The following is a 22155-nucleotide window of genomic DNA, read 5'->3' as shown; positions in this document are numbered from 1 at the left end:
GCTCATAATTTCCCTGGCTCTTTTTTTACTTCTTTACTTCAAACCTTCACCCTCCCTCTCCACCCCCCATCCCTCTTTCACTTGAAACTACTTTGAGGGTCATCTAAGAACATCCACCCTTCCCAGCACCTAATCAGAATTTCCAACCCATTAAGCTAACTGACTGCATTTTTTGCATATCTTAAAAAATGACTGTAAACATTTTGTTAAATATCCCCAACAGCTTTTAAATAAATCCTTGTCTGATAGAAAGTCTTTAAAATAGAGCCTTTAAAGATTAAACTATATAAAGATAAGGAAAGGATATTCCACAGACAGTAAGACAGTGCAATGTACGCTGCCATGTCACCCAGCAAAAGCAGCGGACATTTCACTGCAACTGCCTGCAAAAATTCACTTCCTGAAAGCACTCAAGACTAAAAACACCTGTGAAAACTCGAGCGCCCCCCAGCCTATTTAGTGAGACCCTAGTACAAAGTGTCCTATCAAAAGGCAGATTTTTCACTAACCGAATGAATCAGCTTTTATGTGGCAGGCAGCTCCTTGAGATGAACTCATTAAAACTTTGTACAACAAACTGCAGCGAAGAGACACAATATTTCATTATTTTAAAGCCAGAGAATAGACAGGCCTCCTATGGAAAAGTGAGTCATATTCTGTGTAGTACATTCTGTTCATTCTGTTATAATAAACACAAGTGTTTGTTTGCTGATCCCATTAGGATCTAGTTGTGTAAACTCCTTTAACAGAAAAAGTCCCATAGCCCGCTGTTAAGACTTGTGCTTTTTGAGCATGTTGTTTTTAATAGTACCAGTCCTTTCAGGATGCCATTCTTTTCAAATCTATTCCAAATTTCTATTATACACTTCCAAGCTATGACCGTAATGCTTTCCATGCTTGTCAAATGTTCCATCCTTAAAGAAACTGCAGGGGAAGTTGTCATCAATATTCCTTAATTTCAGGGTTTAAGTAGGTCAGGGGTGGGGGAGTGAACGAGGAACTAAAGTTAAAAGTCCCATCTTCTCATAAAATTGTTCCTGTTATTTTATATAATAATGTTAATCTCTGTGCTACTAGTTTGAGTTGGTTTTACAAGACTAGGATGGCAGAAGGAGAACAGATCCTTTATTTCTCTAACTTCAAAATGATCCTTTTAGTTTACCTAGTCTGCTCATGGTTCTGAATTCCATAGTAGGTCCAATAACCAAGCAAACAAACTTTATTCCCCATTGTTGTTGGAAGGTGATGGCCTGAGTAGCAGCTTTTAATAGGACTGGGTTATTTATTATTTGTATTATTGTAGCATCTAGGAGCCCTAGTCATGGTCCACAATCCATTGTGCTAGGCACTGTACAAACGCAGAACAAAAAGACAGTCCCTGCCCCAAAGAGTTTCCAATGTAAGTGTAAGAAAAGAGACAACAGATGGTACAGACATGCAGTAAGTCAGCATCGGTCAGCATGATAGGTAGTGGTCTCAGTACAACAGTGGCATAACCATTGTCAATGTTTTTTATAGGCATAGTGGGAAAGGTGTTTTAAGGAGGGTTTGGAAGAAGGCTAATGAGGTAGCTTTGCAGATGTTCACAGGAGCTCCTCGGACTTACTGTCTTGGGTCTGACAGGCAGGAGTTTTTGTGCTTCTTGGCCACAATGTCACTATATAATTTCATGCCTGTCACTTTATTGTAACTTCTTCCCCTTTTGACTCATGTTGATGCGTCTGACAGACACACACACACTGACTGTACAGAGGGTGGATGCTTGCACATTGAATGCAAATGGGATGACAGTAGGAAGATAGTTTCTGGGGTGTCTGCTTGTCTTTTCAGAGTAAACCAAATTTTGGGTGCACAAAATAATAAACCTGTTTTCTGTTAGATGACTTTGCTGCCACCGTAACTTCAAGTTCCACAATTTACAATGTGTCGCCTATCTGGAGGTAGTTACATGGATACGAAGCACTCAGCTCTGAACGTTTGCAATCAGTCACTCTGAAAAGTATCCATATACTAAATAACCTCCTCCTGATAAGCCCTGTGTTTTAGGGATCTGCAGTAATCAAGAAAGGTCTGGATTGGACAGGGTTGCCGGGTTCCGTGGGCCCATGGTGCCCGGGCTCCAGCAATATTCAGGGCCGGGGGCCCAGCTCCACCAATGTTTGGAGCCAGGTCTCTCCCCCGGCCCTTTCTGGTGCGTCCCCCCGCGAAACTTCTACCTTGCGCCATTCTTCCCCCTCCCCTCCCCCCAGAGCATCGCTTATTATAAACTTTCAAAAATGAATACTGCATAATGTGGCATTGTTCATTAGAATTAATACAAGGGGATCAGAGGAGATGATCACAACTGTCCCTTCTGGCCTGGAGGAACCTATAAGCAAGGAGGAGGCTGAGAATGCCCCCAGCTCACAGGGTCTCTAAACATTCCCAGGCTCTGAGTACTTCGCCCTCCAGGGGGGCAGGGGCAAGGAGGGCAGAGCCTGGCTCTCCCAGGGAGCAGGTGAGGATCTCCCTGGGGAGCAGGGCTGGCTCCCCACATTGGCACAGTGCCACTGGGGACAGGGGGGGCGGTGTTTGGAAACGGCACCTGCACCAGCCCTTTCCCTGGGGGAGGGATAGCTCAGTGGTTTGAGCATTGGCCTGCTAAACCCAGGGTTGTGAGTTTAATCCTTGAGGGGGCCATTTAGAGATCTGGAGCAAAATCAGTACTTGGTCCTGCTAGTGAATGCAGGGGGCTGGACTCAATGACCTTTCAAGGTTCCTTCCAGTTCTATGAGATAGGTACATCTCCATATATTATTATTACTTGGAGACCCTCAGTTGAAAGGTGCAAAGTATAATGTTTCAAAGACCATGTCCTTAAGCATGCAAACAGTTATGTAGTTTAAGAATGGGGAGCAGTTTCCATCTTTTTTTCTTTTGTTTTAAGCACACTGCTATATCTTTCTAACTGCACTTCTTATGGCAAAATGAGTGTGCCTAATCCTTGGGATACATAACAGCATTGGTTAGGCCCAAGGACTCCCCTTCCATTCACAGTCTCGGTCTTTGCATTCCCGAGTGAGTTTAACCCATTGTCATCACCAGACTCCCTCTTGCCCTTTGCTGTTGGAGCTGGGAGGGAGTGTGTAGTGTATCCTGTGAGAGAATTATCGAGAGACAAGGACACCAGACCCATGATCCACCACCAAGCCCCAGAAGGCATTACGCCTGCTCCAGGCACAATGCCACTGGGAGTGGCTGCATTGCTCAGTGTCTCTTTGCCAATCCCTCCCCAACATAGGCACTGGTTTGAATTACAATCGTTCCTGAAGCTTGTGACCGTAGCGTGTGTAAAAGCATGTCTGCCATGGGAGTTATGGGAATACACAGTGAGTAGGAGGAAGGAATCAGACAATCTGTGCACACTTAATCTGCACACCCCCTGCATGTTGGTAACTTGCCCTAGTGCTTCACTGTCTACTCCGGAGAGACTGATGCAGACGTTCAAGTTTATACTGGCTGCCCCAAACCAGGAAGGTCAAGCAAATTGAAACAGTTTTCAAATTAATTGCAGTGTTGATCAGTGTCCATTTGAGATCCTTAGTCTCTTTGCAGCAAAAGTATGAGCCACATCCCAGTCACCCTCTTGAGCCAGCGGAAGAGTGATGCCATTTTGATAAGTGCGCTACTTTGGGCTTTTTTATATATTTATTTATTTATTTATTTTAAAAGCTTGTTCAGTGGAGTGTGATTTTAACTAGAATGAGCTCAGAGCTTCACTGAGCCTGTCCTTTACAAATGTTAATCCTTAACCATTACTCTTACAAGTTCCAACAGACTAGTAAAATGCACTGAAAAGGGATATGTTTAATTTAAGCAATGAGATTACCATGCTGCGAATAAAGCCACTTTTATTAATAATTACCTCTCTGCCATGACTTAAATTTAAACAGATGGGAATTTTACAGCCTCTGCTCTTCATTAATTTTCTTGGATCCTTCGGCGTAAAGCCCTCAATTCCTGTGATGTAATGGTATAAACAGTTGGCTCCCTGCTTAGCTTCCACCCACAAGTTCTAAATTTGGAGCATGGCAAATTTTTGCAGATTCCAGAGAAAGGCTATGCTCAAGACGTGCCGCTTCCTTGAGTCCCATTCGATTGCACCAAACAACAAAATTGTGTGCTTTTTTTATAACTGGGATAATAAATATGACTCAGATGCACATGTTGTCTATGTAAGCACTTGGGGTTGGCTATCACTTTATGGCACTGGGAAGAAGCCAAGCCAAATAAAAATTGTTTTGAGTAAATATTACATTTCTAGAGCATGAATAAGTTTTCTCTACAGCCAGCGTGTCGCTAATGGGAATAAGAAAGAAGTTGGGTGGAGGAAAGCAGTAACTAAATCATCGCGCTACATGTAGACAGTCTGCACTGAGATCTGTTGTTTCGACTCGTCTGGGGTGTAATATCACAGCTAATTCTTAACAGGTCTCAGCAAGGCCACAAATGCTGGAAATAAAAATAGCAAGTATAGGTCAAGTAGCTTGTCCTCCCTGATACTTCGCTTCCTTGAATGGAAACTCAACAAGTGACAGGTAAAGTAGACCAATTAAGACACACACCCCCACCACCACCAAACATACAAAGACTGTGCAAGTGCTTAAGATGAAGCCCCATTAAGATCAATGGTATTACCCACATGCTTAATGATAAGCATGTTTTTTCAGGATCTGGCTTAAAGGAATTCGCATTAAGGGTGGGATTTTCAATAATGCCAATGTGATGTATGAGCACAAGTGCCACTGAAAGTCAGTGTAGACCAAATAAGGGACTAGCAAGCAGGACACCTGGGTTTCATTACAGCTTTCCCATTGGCTTGCTGTGTGACCATGAGGAAATAATCTGCACCTTTAAGGGTATAACAACTATTTTCGCTGTCTGACAGAGGTATGGGTAAGGTGTTACTTACCTTTTCACCATTTGAGAACCTTGATTAGAAGGTGTTATATTCACATCCCACCACCACTACCATTTTGTGCTTGTATAGCAGAAGAAAGCATACCTATGGTATCTGGAAAACTAGATCAAATAGATCAGTGAATACTGCCTGATAATGAAATAAGCTTTTTTTTTTTTAAATGGTACCCCAAAAGGTAAAATCCATTTACAAATGTGATAAAAAAAAATTAGATTATTAAACCAAAATACATTTTCTGTGTCCCTAACCACAATGTAGTCCTGAAAACAGCAGAGGAATCTCATGTTGCGAGCTATAGACCTGTTCAAATTGCATGAACGCTTTTCTGGGCACACGAATGTTCTTTTCGTAGGCTTCTTCCGTGCAATGTAGGGAAAAATCTGAGCTGGGTTTTAAAAGAAGCCTTCAGCCAGGAAGTGCAGCTCACCAGGGAGAGCTCAGAGTCACTGGGAGCAAGACAGATTCCACGAAGTGTATATTTAAGAGATTCTATGAAACAATAATTTACGGGGTTAGACCATGTTAGTAAGGTGGGGCCAGAAGAATTCCGTGTTCTGAGTGATTCAAGCATCTTTATCAGATCAATTTAAGGAATAACTTACCAGTGAGGATTGGAATTTAATTTACAGATAAAATTGCTCCAGTTTTGTGAGCTCTATTGCTGTCAGTAAACGTCTATTGCTGAGATAAGGGGCCTATTTACCAGGCTGCTAACCATGCAGGCTCTGTTTGCAGAAGCTGGGCAATAAGTATTGTCCATGTATTGGAAGCTGCCAATGATCATTTTCTGCCAGCGCAGCAAACCAAGAAACTTCTTATGAAGGGATGACTCTCCCCTTTTGTAATACTGTATATTTGACAACTTAGGGAACTTCTGTAACACAAGAAAGTGTTTAAATATTAGCGCTTCTAAAGTGTTTGAACAGCTGGTAAATCCTAAATGACCTTGCTACTAAAGGAAAGAGCAGTGAAAAGTAACACTGCAAGGAACAAAAGAACTAACAAATGCAGGACGTTAAACCAGTTTTCAAAACTGGGCACAATTGAAGGCTCACATTTGCACTGATGTGCCTAAAATGGAATCTTGGGCATCTAACTACTGATTTGAATGCCACGCTGCAGAACTGGTTGCCTTGACTTAGTAGCCAAGTTGGAAAACTGAGTCCAGAGAACTCTGCTCTATATTCTGCAATACTTTCTCCACTCTCTCACTTACTGGTCCTGATTCTCTGATCTGGCCAAGGCGGGCTCAGCACCAGCTCAAGAGGGCGAGGTGTGCATAGGTGACTTTAAGCTACCTTTTGCAATCCCCTGCTCCTTGGACTGTTTAATTAGAGGAAACTGGAGGCTGCTGTAATTTAAGCTGGTTGCCAAGCAGCTCCCAGAGGCTTTCTGGCAGCCAGGGATCTGCTGGGCGTAAAAGAGCCCTGGCCGCAATCCCGATGATGGTAGGAGAACTTACCAAGGTGACAGAGCAATTCAGTATCTGTACTGCTAATATATGGCCAGAACCCTCTGGAATTATACAACTGTTCAACAAATAAGAAGCCAGTTTCCTAAATCAAAAGTAGCTCGGTGGTAGGATTTCATGACTGGAACAGTTCAAACCCACTGATCTATGGACAGCGGATCAAACCCAAACAAGAAAGAGAAGAAAGTGGCAAATGTGAAAGCCCGTGATGTTGGGTCTCTTTTAAACTATATGAGTAGCTTCATATTTCTGCAGAGGAGTAAATTCCCTGCAGACATCATAGTGGCTTTGACTTATTTTTGTAGGTCTGAGAACTCTATTTCTTTGGATGCTGGATTAAAATGAGCATGGAGCTTGGTGTGCCAACAAAGGGGTGCTGGGGAGGGATCTCCAGGCTACTGGGATATTAAGGTACCAGCTTTAACACAATGGAAAGTGAATTTTCTCTAGATTTTCAGTGTGACCTTGGATTTTACCTATGGCCTTAATATCCTGACACATTGGTCATTCTCACCTGTTCCTTGCTATATGCCTTATTCCATACCCTAATGAAAACCTTGATGAAGTATAGAACATATTTCCTTGCTGCTTAATAAATGATTTTTGTAAAGTGAAAACATGCTGTACATATTGCAAACGAAAATCTGCTCAAATGCAGCCTTAAAAAATAAAGTAAGAATTATTGAAAGTGTTCATTGCTCTCCTTTTCAAAATCTGAATTACAGCTCTGCTGAGGAAAAGTCCACAAAACCCCCAGCATTGCTGGGCTGGGGCTTGTCCCATGGTGCAAGTCTGCCATCTAGTGTATGTTAATCACAAAGCATTTTTTAAATCCCTGCTAAGGAATGTTTCCCTTAAACTGCTCTGTTTTACTGTGGCACTTCTCTGGCACCAGGTAGGGGTTCAGGACTGATGGGGAGGGAGAAGATAATGGGCAGGAAGAAAGCAGAAAACTAGGAGAGTAGTAGTCATGTAGCATCTTAAATGGCATGACTCATCAAAAATGAGTGTATGTACTCCCCTATAGGTGGGGTGAGTGTGTGCCTTATAAAAAGAAGAACAGGAGTACTTGTGGCACCTTAGAGACTAACAAATTTATTAGAGCATAAGCTTTCGTGGACTACAGCCCACTTCTTCAGATGCATATAGAATGGAACATATATTGAGGAGATATATATACACACATACAGAGAGCATAAACAGGTGGGAGTTGTCTTACCAACTCTGAGAGGCCAATTAATTAAGAGAAAAAAAACTTTTGAAGTGATAATCAAGATAGCCCAGTACAGACAGTTTGATAAGAAGTGTGAGCATACTTACAAGGGGAGATAGATTCAATGTTTGTAATGGCTCAGCCATTCCCAGTCCTTATTCAAACCGGAGTTGATTGTGTCTAGTTTGCATATCAATTCCAGCTCAGCAGTCTCTCGTTGGAGTCTGTTTTTGAAGTTTTTCTGTTGTAATATAGCCACCCGCAGGTCTGTCACTGAATGACCAGACAGGTTAAAGTATTCTCCCACTGGTGTTTGAGTATTTTGATTCCTGATGTCAGATTTGTGTCCATTAATTCTTTTGCGTAGAGACTGTCCGGTTTGGCCAATGTACATGGCAGAGGTGCATATCAATTCCAGCTCAGCAGTCTCTCGTTGGAGTCTGTTTTTGAAGTTTTTCTGTTGTAATATAGCCACCCGCAGGTCTGTCACTGAATGACCAGACAGGTTAAAGTGTTCTCCCACTGGTTTTTGAGTATTTTGATTCCTGATGTCAGATTTGTGTCCATTAATTCTTTTGCGTAGAGACTGTCCGGTTTGGCCAATGTACATGGCAGAGGGGCATTGCTGGCACATGATGGCATATATCACATTGGTAGATGTGCAGGTGAATGTGTGCCTTATGAGACCCTTGGAAGAGGATGCCTCTGTGACTGGGATGTTAGTGCTTTAAAGCCAGATTTGTTGGTACCGTGATACCATTGCCCACATGCAGAGCATCATTTCTGTCTGGCTATCTGAATACTTACGTGGCCTCAATCATCATAGCATCCATTTGGATGTGTTTTTAATACATTCTTGTGCCAGTCTCATCTGGGTCAGGTCAATGAGTATCACGTAGTTACTACAGTGGCAAGTCATGAGGCAGGTGCACATCTCCTAACCAGCTGTCATCAAGAAATGAGAGACACTGGCCCCTACATATCATCACATTCCCTGTCACAGCACTACACATAGAACAGCACAAATAGTTCTCATTCGAAGGGAGACAACTTTTAACTATTCTGCTTTCCCAAGAGCTAATATTAAAATAGCTTCCTAGGTGAGCGTTATAGATTCTAAGGCCAGAAGGGACAAGTGTGAACCTCTAGTCTGACCTCCTGTATGATACAGCCCACAGAACTTCCCCAAAATAATTCCTAGAGCAGATCTTTTAAAAAAACATCCAATCTCAATTTTTAAAATTGCAAGTGATGGAGAATTCACCATGACCCTTGGTAAATTGTCCACTGGTTAATTACTCTCATCATTAAAAATGTACACCTTATTTCCAGTCTGAATTTGTCTAACTTCAACTTCCAGCCGTTAGATCGTGCTATACTAGATTGAAGAGCCCATTTTTAAATATTTGTTCCCCGTGTAGGTATTTAGAGACTGTAATCAAGTCATCCCTTGACCTTCTCTTTGTTAGCCTTAGAGATTAGTTTATTTAGTTTAACACTAGAAGACATACATGATTCTAGTCCTTTACTCATTCTTGTGGCTCTCTTCTGGACCCTATTAAATTTCTCAACATCTTTCTTGAATTGTGAGCGCCAGAACAGGACATAGTATTCCAGCAGTAGGCACACCAGTGCCAAATACAGTGGCTGGGTTTTTTAACTTCGTATTCGTTACAGACATGGCTTGATTAATTCACGGTTACACTTTCAATGGCTTTCAGACCATTACTCTCTAAAGAGGAGTCATGGCAGGCAAATCACCTCTTTGGTGGTGTATGCATACCTGCTTCTCTGTCTGTTCCATGCCCATGACATGAGACCTGCACTGGGAAGCACCTTCATCCGACATATTATTCTGGGGAACACTTCCTCCATTTTGCTCAACACAGGAAGCTTTCCCACTGTGAGCCACACAGACAGACATTCTGATGCTCACAGTGGCCACCTGGCTGGATAGTGACATCACACATGAAAGCAGAAGGGCAGGAGTGGGTGACTGTAAACCAGGGGCGGAAGGATGAGCTTGTGGCTAAAGTACAGGAATGATAGGAGATTCTGCAGTAAATGGGCAATATAAGATCTAGGCAGGGTTTATTTCCAACTGTGCCATGGACTCGCCATGAGACCAGGGCAGTGATTTCCCTACACCCCCCCCTGAATTTCCCCAACACCCCACCAAGTTTTGTGAGCTAGTTACATGCCAATTTAGTGACTGTTTGGAAATCTGAATTGAAATTGAAACATTAATACACACTTTAAAAGCATATACAGTGTATGATAAAATACGTGCATCTGAAAAAGTATAATAGATTTGAAAAGTATGAACATAGACTAGCTTCCTTATACAGCTGTTGTTTTTTATGATGTCAGTGGTTGCATTCATTTCGGTGATGTTGGCCAACCTAATAATTTCAAATGATGATTTGTAGGCAAAGTCTAAATGAGCTGTCCCTGACAACTAGTGATGAGCTGGGGATTGGGGGGAAAGGCTTCAGGGCCAGATTGTATTTACATTCACACCTAATCTACCTAGGTATCCAGCAAACAGAGCTGTGTTGTCTGGGGTTGGGTTACAAACCACTTGAATGTGGGGGATGAAATATTGTTCTTATTGTATGCGTAAAGGGCAGTAGAACTGTACTTAGCCTGTGCTGATTAAGGGCATCAAGAGAGAGGGTGGGGACCTGTCCCTCTCCACTGTTTAAAGACAGAGCTGATTAGGCTCCATAGATAGTCTTTTGTTCTGTTAAGTGACCACTGCAGCTGAAATCACTGATAATCAGGTCTAAGTGCTTAGTCCTGCTGTGGGGACAGTGTTTTTGTGTAAGAGACAGCCCAGTCTGCACTAGCAGCGAGGTTCCCCCACTGAGAGCTCAGCTGAAATCACTGAGAGCTGGTGGAACCTCAAGAGACCAACTCGCAGAGGTCACAGTGGCAGGTGGCAGCAGAAGGTGACTGTGCAGGGCCATTGGCAACAGAGTGATGGAGTGAACGGTGGCACAACGAACAGCAGTGGCCAGAGGGAACAGTGAGCAGCTGGAGGAACGAGCACCTGAATGGTGTACTCATGTGAAAGCACCTCTGAACTCTGAGTCTCCACTGACCAAGGACAACACCGGTGAGTGGAGTGCGGTGAAGGGAAAAGTGAGGGGCACGTTAAATAAACATTTGTTTGTTGGACTATATTTTAGTGAATTTTCTCCAGAATGCTAGATTTGTGACTGGGAATGGAAACTTATATAAATATGTTTCCTAGTAGGCCAAGATTTTTAAAATGCATTATTTGCCAAGGTTGTTATCTCACATCGTTGCTATCTTGAGAGGTCATTATGTTGAGGAGTTTCTGTACTGAACATTTTTATTATTATAATTAATTTTTACATAAGAATGGTCATACTGGGTCAGACCAGTGGTCCATATAGCCCGGTATCCTGTCTTCTGACAGTGGTCAAGGCCAGGTGCTTCAGAAGGAATGAACAGATCAGGGAATCATCAAGTGACCATCCCCTGTTGCCCATTCCCAGCTTCTGGCAAACAGGCTAGGGACACTCAGAGCATGGTGTTGCATTCCTCCCCATCCTGGCTAATAGCCACTGATGGACCTATTCTCCAGGAATTTATCTAGTTCTTTTTTTAATCCTGTTATAGTTTTGGTCTTCACAGCATCCCCTGGCAAAGAATTCCCTGGGTTGACTTTAAGTTGTGTGAAGAAGTACTTCTTTTTGTTTTTTTTAAACCTGCTGCCTATTAATTTCATTGGGTGACTGCTAGTTCTTGTGTTATGTCAAGGATTAAATAACATTTCCTTATTCACTTTCTTCACACCAGTCAAGATTTTATAGACCTCTCTCATATCCCCCCTTAGTCATCTCTTTTCTAAGATGAAAATTCCCAGTCATTTTAATCTCTCCTCCTGTTTCATACGCCTAATCATGTTAGTTGCCCATCTCTGTACCTTTTCCAATTCCATTATATATTTTTTGGGATGGGGTAACCAGATCTGCACACAGTATTCAAGGTGTGCACGTACCATGGATTTATATAGAGTCAATATGATATTTTCGGTCTTATTATCTATCCCTTTCTTAATGATTCCCAACATTCTGTTTGCTATTGTGACTGCTGCTGCACATTGAGTGGATGTTTTCAGAGAACTATCCACAATGACTCCAAGATCTCTTTCTTGAGTGTTAACAGCTAATTCAGATGCCATCATTTTGTATGTATAGTTGAGATTGTTTTCCAATGTGCATTGCTTTGCATTTATCAACATTGAATTTCATCGGCCATTTTGTTGCCCAGTCACCCAGTTTTGTGAGATACCTTTGTAACTCTTCGCAGTCTGCCTGGGACTTAACTATCTTGAATAGTTTTGTATCATCTGCAAATTTTGCCACCTCACTGTTTACCCATTTTTCCAGATCATTTATGAATACGTTGAACAGTAATGGTCCCAGTACTGACCCCTCAGGGATACCACTATTTATCTCTCTCCATTAGGAAAACTGATAATTTATTCCTACCCTTTGTTTCCCATCTTTTAACCAGTTACTGATCCATGAGAGGACTGCCTTCTTATCCCATGAGGGCTTACTTTTCAAAAGTCAATTTAAATTAAAAACATTTTTTTAATTATATTTTTTTAGAAATCTAGACCTGTTATGTGTTTTGGTGTAACTTGCATTATCCTTATGTTAAATTTGCATTATCCTAACAAAACATTTACTTTATTCATATCTCTTTTATATGTTGCAGGTCAAAGTGAAAATGAAAAGACAAAAAACAATACAACAATTTTTCCACTCAAAGGCCTCAAAAACTAACCAAGGTGAAGAACACATCAAGCACCAAGAATATATCAACATATCATCTGAAGGTTCAAGTGGTATATCTACATCCGACCAGCCTGAAGCACAAATACAGCTACCTGCTGAAGAAACAGTGTCTCCAAAACCTAAAGGAAGTTCCCAATGTTTGTCAGTCAAAGTGTTCCCATTTATTGAAGTTACAAAAGATGGCTAATGGTGCACCTCTTGCAAAAAAGCTTACAAAGAAGGAAAGCCTCCCAATGCTATAATTGGTAAAAGTGGAGCAGCTTGGTTTGTCAAACCGATCAGCAAAGCCAATGCTGACAAATTACATGAAAAGGCTGCAAAACACCAGGCCTCTGGAGTGTATCAACATGCAGAAAGCCTTATAAGCCCACTTTCAAAGCCAATTTTAGAAGTACTTAATGAGGCTGTTAAGAATGCTGGAGACACAACACAGTTCATGCGAACAAACATGGCTGTGGCATCCTACTTTCTATTTAAGCAAGAGATACCACACACTACAAACCGGAGGCCAATGTTAAGTGCATTGTCACTTGTTCATCCTGAAGTGGAACACTGGTTCCGAACAAGACCAGCAAATGCTCACTATCTTTCTGCAAGAAACTCAACTCACTGGCTAGAAGCATGCGGTGCAACAGTGAAAGACTCAACAGTTGAAAAAGTGAAGAACTCTCTCACCACATTCAAAAAATTTGCATACATGGCTGATGAATGCACTGATGCAAATGGGCATCAAGTATTAAGTCATTGTGTACATTATCTTGATGTTAGGGGTAGGCCAGTAGATGCATTTCTAGATGTTCAAGTTATAGAACACACATCGGCTGCATCTGTGACAATCCACATCTTAGAAGAATTAAATGCTTGTCAATTGGACCCCAAAGAGATGGCTGCTTGTGTATTTGATGGAGCTGCAAACTTCTCTGGAAGACATGGTGGAGTACAAGCTTTGCTCAGAGAAAAGTGTAAGCCTAATCTCTCCTATACACACTGCAGAGGCCATCTACTGCAACTAGCATTAGTACAAGCTGCAGAATCTTCAAAAGACATTTAAAAAGCTATAAATTTAATATCTTCATTATATTCTTTTTTCAGCAAGAGTCCAAAAAGACTGAATATCTTGGAAAATATAGAAGATACTCTGGGACTGAAGTTCAAATTAGTCCAACCTGGGAAAACCCGCTGGCTTACTCATGAGCGATCCTTGGCTGTTGTCTTAAAATTACTTTGGTCGTTATTACTGGCTTTGGAAAGTATCTACCAAGATGAGATGGATCTAAGTAGTGAGGCTGATGGATTACTTTTGCTACTACATTCAGAGAAGATTATTGCCATTCTCTCTCTTGTAAGTCTACTGTTGAAACCACTTGGGTCATTAAACAATGCCATCCAGGCATCTGCTACAACAGTAGTAGATCTTTGTCCAGCAATAGAAGCTACATTTGGATCAGAGAGCTATCCATTGAAAAAGTACTGGAAGAAGCAAAGACTTCAGTCCAGAAGTTGACTAATGAAGGCATTTATATTGAATCCTTAAGTGAAGAAGATAAGAAGTGTTTGTTAAGACAACTTAAAAAGTACACAGAATTGATTCTTAAAAATCCACAACAGCGACTTCTAGATTCTACTCAACCTCTACGTAGCTTTTACAGATGCCAGTCCTATAAAACACCAAAAGTTGAGTGGAGTGAGGCACTACCAGCAATGGGGCTGCCATGTGATCGGGACAGAATAGAGAATTTGAACACAGAGTGGAATATCATATGACGAATGAATGAAGATTTGACTTCAACTTCTTTTTTATCATCACTAGTGGCTCGACCCGATCTTTGCGTTCTGTTTTCTGGGATGAAAGAAGTAGGAATTCATCTCTTGCTACTCCTAGTCACAACAGCTACAGTTGAGCGTTCTTTTTCATCATTGAATAGAATTTTGTGTTCTGAAACAAGTTGCCTTCTGCCTGATCATGTGAATGAACTAATGAGCATATCAATTGAAGGAATGGAAGTACCAGACACACGAGAAGCCACCGAAGATGAACGCATTGCATTCAAGAAGTTCATTAACAGAGTTGTGCAAAATTATAACAAGAAACCAAGAAGGATGTAGACGTACTGCTTCATAGAAGGCTTGAGTAGCCAACTTTAATTTGGGTGATTTTAAAACATGAGTTAAATCTAATAAAATGGTCATGAAACATTTTTCAGTTTTTACTATGGTGCCATACAACCCACCTTCACCCTCACAGTCTCACCCCTCATTGGCTCCGACACCCCTCCCTGTAAATTCAAACACCCCCCCCTAATTTCAATTCCTAGGGAAACCACTGGACCAGGGGCAAGTGACTTATCCTTTGTGTCCTTCGGTTTTCCCATCTGCAAAGTGGGGCTTACGCCACTTATCTGCCTCTCAGGGATGTTGAGAAGCTGAGTTCATTAATATTTATAAAGTGCTTTGAGATCACCAAGTTGTTATAGATATGGTAAGTGGTGTTACTGACTTGTTTGACAGTATGACAGCCTTTGAAGGCCAGATTTTCTGTTCTTCCAGTTCTGCACTGACAACAGAGTGGCAAAGGAGAATCTCTTGCTCCCAGCTCCAAGGCTGCTCTATGCTGCATTGGGGAGACTCCCTTGTGTAGAAGAGCTGGAGCACACCGTACTCTGATGATGGTCCCTCCCACTCCTGACATGATCCCATGACAGGCCTAAAGGGAATTTCGCATAGAGCTACTTTCTTGGCTCTGTGCTGGAGGGGAATCCTTGAGTTAGGCAAACTCTCCAGTGGTCGCTTTCATTCCTTTTACTCCTCAGAAGCAACGTAAAAGGAGAGTGGCCTGGGCAGAATCCAGTGTTTATTCTGTGTGTATTTCATGGTTAGACATGAAGTTTTCCCCTTGACTATTCTTTTGGCTGCTCACAGATGCACCTGAGAAAGCTTTGTGGTTGCTTTTTGGTGAGTCTGTGAGTGTATCTACCTGAGTCATCCTAATGGCTTAGGGGAGAAGTAAGAACATGACTTGAAAACATGTTTTTATTAGACTCCTAAGGAACATGCCAAATGTGTTAGCTCAGCTGCCCTTTTACCCAGATCAGCTCTGCACCCTGCAGCCAGAGAGTGGGAGTCAATCTTGCCAGCTCCTGAATGTACTCCATAATTAACTGCCTCTGAGGATTACTGATCTGGGAGACTTTGCTGCTGTTTGTGTTTGACTGGAGAATGGCATTCTTTACATCATGCAGCTACTAATCACAGAAAGGTAAACACGGCCAAGCATGTACGATAAAGTGAAAGAGAGAGCTAAAGTAGTCAGTCATGCTAGAGCCATTTTTAAAGTAATACAGCAAACGGAGAGATGCTCTCTGTCTCAATCAAGGAGATTTACAGGCTCTCTCATCTGACCCATTTCAATAAAGGCGGATTTGGTAAGCGTGCCTCCCTTTAGTCTGGTACAAGCCCACTGGGAAACAAACAAGCTTTGATTTATAGGCGCCAGATCCCCACAGAACACAACTGCCTGGCGGACGTCTTTGGGAGACTGTTCAGATTTCAAGGTAAAAGAAACACATTCATCATCAGTCTATACGCAGGCACACTGACTCGTTGCCTAGCCTATTCCACTTGGGAGTGGAGATGCGCACAGCAAAGGCTGGAAATTCCTGAGCATGTAACATGCTCCCAAGAAAAGGGTTATGGGCCGTCCTCCATTTCAGGTGCCTGCTTCCATTGGCTTCTATATGGGAAAAGATAGTGCTGAAACTAGCCAGACAATTTCATTAATGAAAGACTCAGTTTGACAGGTTTTACTCCAAACACTTCTTAACCTGAATTTTCAGCTTGGCTTCTTTAAGGGTAGGGTTAGAATTTTCAAACCATGCCAAAGAGACTTATGAGAGTAAATCCCATTTTCAAACGTGACTTATGCTCTTGGGGGGAGGGATTCACAAAGGTTTATAGGCACCTAATTCTCATTGATCTCAATGAGAGTTAGGCATCTAAATATCTTTGTGAATCACACCCTTAGGAGCCTAAATTCCGATGACTTTCGATGCAACTTAGGCTCCCTAATGCCAGATTTTTAAAGATATTTAGGCCCCCTAGTGGGATTTTAAAAAGTACTTAGGTTCCTAATTCCTGGTGGGTAGGTGCTTTTGTAGATCCCCGTAGGAGCCTATCTGCATCTTTAGGTGCCTGAATATCTTTAAAAATCTGCCCCTTAGTGCCTAAACCACTTTGGGCAAAAGTAGCTGTCTGCACTTGAATTTTAATCATTTGAACAATGCTAAGTAGGGTGACCAGATGTCCCGATTTTTGGGTCTTTTTCTTATATAGGCTTCTATTACCCCCCATCCCGATTTTTCACATTTGCTGTCTGGTCACCCTAATGCTAAGTAATACATTAACTAACGTGATTTGTAAAGTCTAATGTCCTGTCTAAATAAGCATGTGTTGCTAGTCATATAAGCCATGGTTAAGCATAACTAGCAACAAACGTATCCTATCTACATTAGATCTGATCATAGTGTGTTCAAATATTTACTAAAAATTCAAGTATAGATCCACCCTAATGGAATCTATTTTATGAGCACATCTCCTTGGCATGCACATGAGAGGCAAATGTGAAAACTGTATGTGCAGACTGGCATTTGCACGCTTGGTTAGATCCCAATCCTGCAAAGATTTGCACATGTGCTTAACTTGGGAGTAGACTCATTGCGATCAGTAGAACTACGCAAAGTGCATAAAGTTAAGTATTTGTGAAAGTCTTTGTAAAATGGCGGCCTTATGTGGTTTGCAGAGGCAAAATATATGCACTTTCAGTAAATAGTGGGCATATTCAAAGAGGCAGGCTCAATTTTTGTCACACAACCTAAAACTTTGATTTAATGGCTAGTAGAAGGTGAGTAAGTGAGTTGAGCATATAAGTGATTTTTTTCAGTTTGTTGGCAACATGGAGGGTGCGGGGTACTATTTTGGGTTGAGCTAAAAATGAAACTTTTTTCAGCAAATCAAAAAAACTCAAAACAAAAAATCGTTTTGAATTGCAATATTTCATTTAAAAATCTTGAAACAAAATGTTTTGAGTTTTTGGAATTCAATGAAATTGACACAAATTCACACAAAGTTTATCTTTGTGTCTGCATTTTATAGCAAAAAAAAAAAAAAAAAAAAGGGGTTGGTCCAAAAAATGTTGCCCATGCATAACTGAGAGTAGTTTTGCCTCTGTTGTGTCAGTGAAAATCTTGATTATATTTAATGCTTTTCCTACAGTATCTGGAATTTGTGGGAATCATTTCTGCCTTTTTATTAACATGCTGTTATGGCTGTCATGGGACTTCCTTTTGACCAGCTGCTATTAACATAAATCCTTTTTCCTTATCCCTGAGGATCAGGCCAAGACCTTGTATCTGTTTTCAGAGACAATAGGGGTGGTGTGTGTGTGGGGTGTCTTGGTTTAAAGAGACCTCCTGGAAGAGCACATGGGTGTGAAGAGCTATCCCTTTAAATCCCACTCTTTCCTGTCTTTAGAAAATGGTGTTAGCAGCCTTTTGATTTTTGTATCAGACCATATTGTTTCAAGTTTAATTTTCTTTTGGAGATGGGAGGTATCTGATGGGATCCACCTCATTCTTCCTTTCCCTTCTTCCATCAAACTCACATCTATGTTTGTAGCAACACCCACCCTAATAATTTTAAATTAGTCTGATGTAAAATATGAGTTGCCCTACACCACTCAATAGTCCCTGCGGGGAGGGACATAGTCCGTACAACCTCAGCACTTGTGTTATCCAAGTAATTTCATCTCCTCATCTCACAAAATAGCTGAAGCTTGCAGCCAGCTGTAGCTAAAAGCCTCAGCTGTAAACTACGCCAATCCAAAAGGCTAATTTGTCCCGACACAGAGGGAACAGTGGTAAATAGGGGCTGAGTGTTGGAACCGAGACGTTTGGAAGATGTGGTTTATGGAGAGACCAAGTCACTTTTATAATTAGGTTCTGGATTTGTTCACATAGTTTTGGGCACTCCTAATTAAAATGGTCCATTTTAAGAAATTGTGCACAATCTCAAGAATTATTTAACCTGCAGTCAATAGTTTATTGCTATTGTCTTCAAACCAGTTCATGATTTGTACCTTATTTGTCTAGCATAGATGAACCATGTTGAGTGCCTTTGGGAAACCGTGTTTAATGCCTGCGCTGAGGTGCGTTGGCTACAACTGGGGTTGAACCATGGCAAGCTCTCCCCATTGCTGACACCACTCTAAATCTCCACTAGATGGCAGGGTAAGACCAAACATGTTCTGCACCAATGACAGTATGGAACTCACGCTCCACATTTACACTAGAACCTCAAAGTTACAAACACCTCAGGAATGGAGGTTGTTCATAACAAAATGTTACTGTTCTTTCAAAAGTTTACAACTGAACATTGACTTAATATAGCTTTGAAACTTTGCTGTGCAGAAGAAAAATGCTGGTTTCCCTTTATTTTTTTTAGTAGTTTATGTTCAACCCAGTATTGTACTGTACTTGCTTTTTCTCACTGCTGCCTGTACTTACAGTTCCAAATGAAGTGTTTAGTTGATGGTCAATTTGTAACTCTGGTATCTGTAACTCTGAGATTTGTAACATTGTCATCCTGCTGCCACACCACAGATCTTAAGGGAAGGAGACTTTGTATGATACAAAGCCTGAACTGACGGGAGAAAATTGGTTTCGCTGCTGTGGATTTTTGATTCAAGGCTGCAACTGTCTGTTGCAAATCATAGATAAACCATCACTATTTAGGAAAACAGAGACCCACCTGTGTATGTAACATTGGAAGGATCCTAAGTTAAAATCTATTCACAATTGGCAGGTAGAAACAATGTGTGTGTCCGTGTTACTGAAGGTAGATGTGGGCTTAAGGAAGAGAAATAAGAGTTAGGTCTGACATTTGCCTATTACAGATTGGAAGACCACTTGGAACTGCTACCAAGGAAGACAAAGTTGTGGCAGTGTGAGTATTGTTCCATGCCTCTCCATCTTTTCAGGGCTTCCTAAGTGCCAAACTAGCTCTGAGGAGGGATACTAGTGGGAAACACCCACAAGTCGTACATAGGATATTTGTTTATTACAGCTTTGGAGGAGGTGGGCAAGGTTCTAATGTGCCTAGCTCCCTGGCTAATCATGTGCTGGGGGGGGGGGGGGGGGAGGAGCAAGGCTGTGTTGAGGCCTAGATGGATCAAGGATACACTAGTGAATGAGCTCACTCCTGCATCTAACTGCTACTCCAAAAGGCACCCCGTCAGCTCGCCCTCAGGGTGCTCTGGAGTGCAGCATGTAAGGGCAGCAGGCCAGCTTCTACTGAAGGGCACAGGCATTTTGCCATTGACTTCAGTGGGAGCAGGGCTTTAGTTTCCTTAGCAGTGTTTGAACTGAGATCTCCACAACAGACTGTTGCCCAATGTTGCATTTCACCAAGAACTTCCTTATAAGCATTTTCTCTTATAATCTTCTGTAAGTCTGGGGCTTGCAGAAAACAGCAAGGTTGTTGGTTTGTGTGGTTTTCCAGGCTGCAATGTTTCATGAACCAATACATTGACTGGCTCAGACGTATCCTTAATGTGGAGACTGTATATTTATTATGTTGCAGCTTAAGTGGACTTGATTCAAAGTGCAACTATTCAGTATGCTTGAAATGCGAGGGTGGGGATGTTTTTAAAATATGCAGCATCTTTCACGAGATTTAACATTTGAAAGCAGACAAAACCAATGAAATAATGTAGTGACTATTCATCAACTGGGGCAGCAAAACAGAAATCTGCTAAGAAATAACCCAAAAATGATGAGAGGGTTTTTTTTTATTTAGGAAGATGCTACATTGTAATTTTATTTTAAACCCCCATTAAGAGGGTTGATACAGGTATTTGCTAGAATCAGAAAATGTTTGGTACAGCTTCCAGGACAGATGAAATTGTTGCAGTGTGAGTACTCGGCCATAATTTCCCATCTTTTGAAGGACTCTGAGGGCTTCCTGCTGTGCCAAACCAACTCCCAGGAAGGGTTTAGAGATGCTCCTGGGAGATGCACAAAAAGATGGTGTAGACAATGCAATCTGTAGGATGGGGAAGCTGACTTGGAAGGGAGGAGTCTATAAAAGATGGAAGCAGAAGAAAGGAGAGGAGGGGGCCACCATCTTCTGACTAAATTCACACCGGACAGATTAAATATGTGACCTAAACGCAAAGCAGAAGTCCCTGGGCGCTGTGTTTTATTTACAGCAACCAAGAAGCTGGCCCAAGTTCTCTTTTAGACCTACTCCTCATTCTGAATAAAACTACCATCCATGGTGATGCTGAGAACTGTGCTGTACAGTAATGCCTTTCCTACTAGACGTCTACACTAGGGTTTTTCCTCCCAAAAGGCGGAGGGACATTTCCCACTGTTGCTATCACTGGTTTAGCTCCTATGAGCGGTGCCAACAGTGCATGTGGCCGGTGGCATTTAAAACTGCTTAGAAAACATGGTGGTAAAAGTTGCTTGTGGCAGGAGGAGCCTCACCTATGCTAGAGCCCCCATTACTGCTATTCACAGTGGCGCCGCACTGGTGTTAGCAACAGTGTTTTAAAAAAAAAAAGTGTGCCAAATCCATCTGAAGTAGAGTCCTTGCAAGGAAAATGACTTAAGACAGCTGCCCCATTTTCTGAAACAGGTATTAATCTCCATGGGTCTGTACTAGCAGCCAAACTGTTTGCAACCCTAGTAAATGCTTTCCAGAGGAGGAGTGGAGTTCTTAAGAAAAAAGGCCCAGGTCAGGGAACCTGTGCTACATGCAGATAGCACCAACCCTATTATAAAACATTTTCTCCCTAACCAAGTTTCAATTGTAATGTAGAAAAGGCCTCTGGGGTATGTTGGTCCTCCCTGTGCTTAGACAAAGAAGCATTGTAATGGAGTGATGGGCAGGACTGGTGCAACCCATTAGGCGACCTAGGTGATCGCCTAGGGCGCTAACATTTGGGGGGCAGCATTTCGGGTCCTTCGGCGGCGACCGCAATGGCCAGATCTTTTGCTGCCCCGGTCGTCGTCGGCATTTAGGTGGAGGAAGCTGGGGCAGAGGGGCACGGGGAGGGCCGTCTGCAGCAAGTAAGGGGTGGGGGGGCGCCACACAGGGGAACTCGCCGCCCCAGCTCACCTCTGCTTCGCCTCCTCCCCGAGCACGCTGCCCCACTCTGCTTCTCTCCCTCCCAGGCTTGTGGCGCCAAATAGCTGATTGTCGCCGCAAGCCTGGGAAGCGGGAGAAGTGGAGTGGCGACGGCGTGCTCAGGGAGGAGGCGGAGCAGAGGTGATCTGGGGCAGGGAGCTGCCACACGGCTCCCCGGAACGGGAGGAGCTGCTGGGGGGGGTGCCTCAGGGCGGAGGGGGGGTGGGGAGCTGCCTCAGGGCGGAGGGGGGGTGGGGAGCTGCTGCGGGGGGGTGGGTGTGCCTTAGGGCGGGCTGGGGGCAGAGAGCTGCCACAGGGCTTGGAGGGGGGAGGTGGAAGTTTCGCCTAGGGCACGAAACATCCTTGCACCCACCCTGGTGATGGGCAGACTGCTTTGAGGTTAAAGTCCCTATACAATACCTTGCATCCCCCTGCAGCCCTCCCAGGAATCCTTTAAGTGCTGATTGCACTGAATATTTGCTACACTAGTCTT

At 42.5% G+C, this 22155-nt stretch overlaps 2 long non-coding RNA genes across 2 annotated transcripts in view; both read left to right on the top strand.

Moving 5' to 3' along the window:
- The window catches only part of LOC122174545 (uncharacterized), a 75831-nt gene that overhangs the window by 25817 nt on the left and 27859 nt on the right, over positions 1-22155 (top strand). The window lies entirely within an intron of this gene.
- On the top strand, positions 301-12506 carry LOC135983016 (uncharacterized). The gene is made up of 2 exons (XR_010600512.1): positions 301-10762; positions 12400-12506. It is a non-coding gene; the product is annotated as an uncharacterized LOC135983016 (long non-coding RNA).

Source organism: Chrysemys picta, chromosome 4 (genome assembly GCF_011386835.1).
Source record: "Chrysemys picta bellii isolate R12L10 chromosome 4, ASM1138683v2, whole genome shotgun sequence".
NCBI classification, from domain to species: domain Eukaryota; kingdom Metazoa; phylum Chordata; order Testudines; family Emydidae; genus Chrysemys; species Chrysemys picta.
Note: the sequence above shows the minus strand (reverse complement) of the source record. Positions and strands in the feature narration are given on the sequence as shown.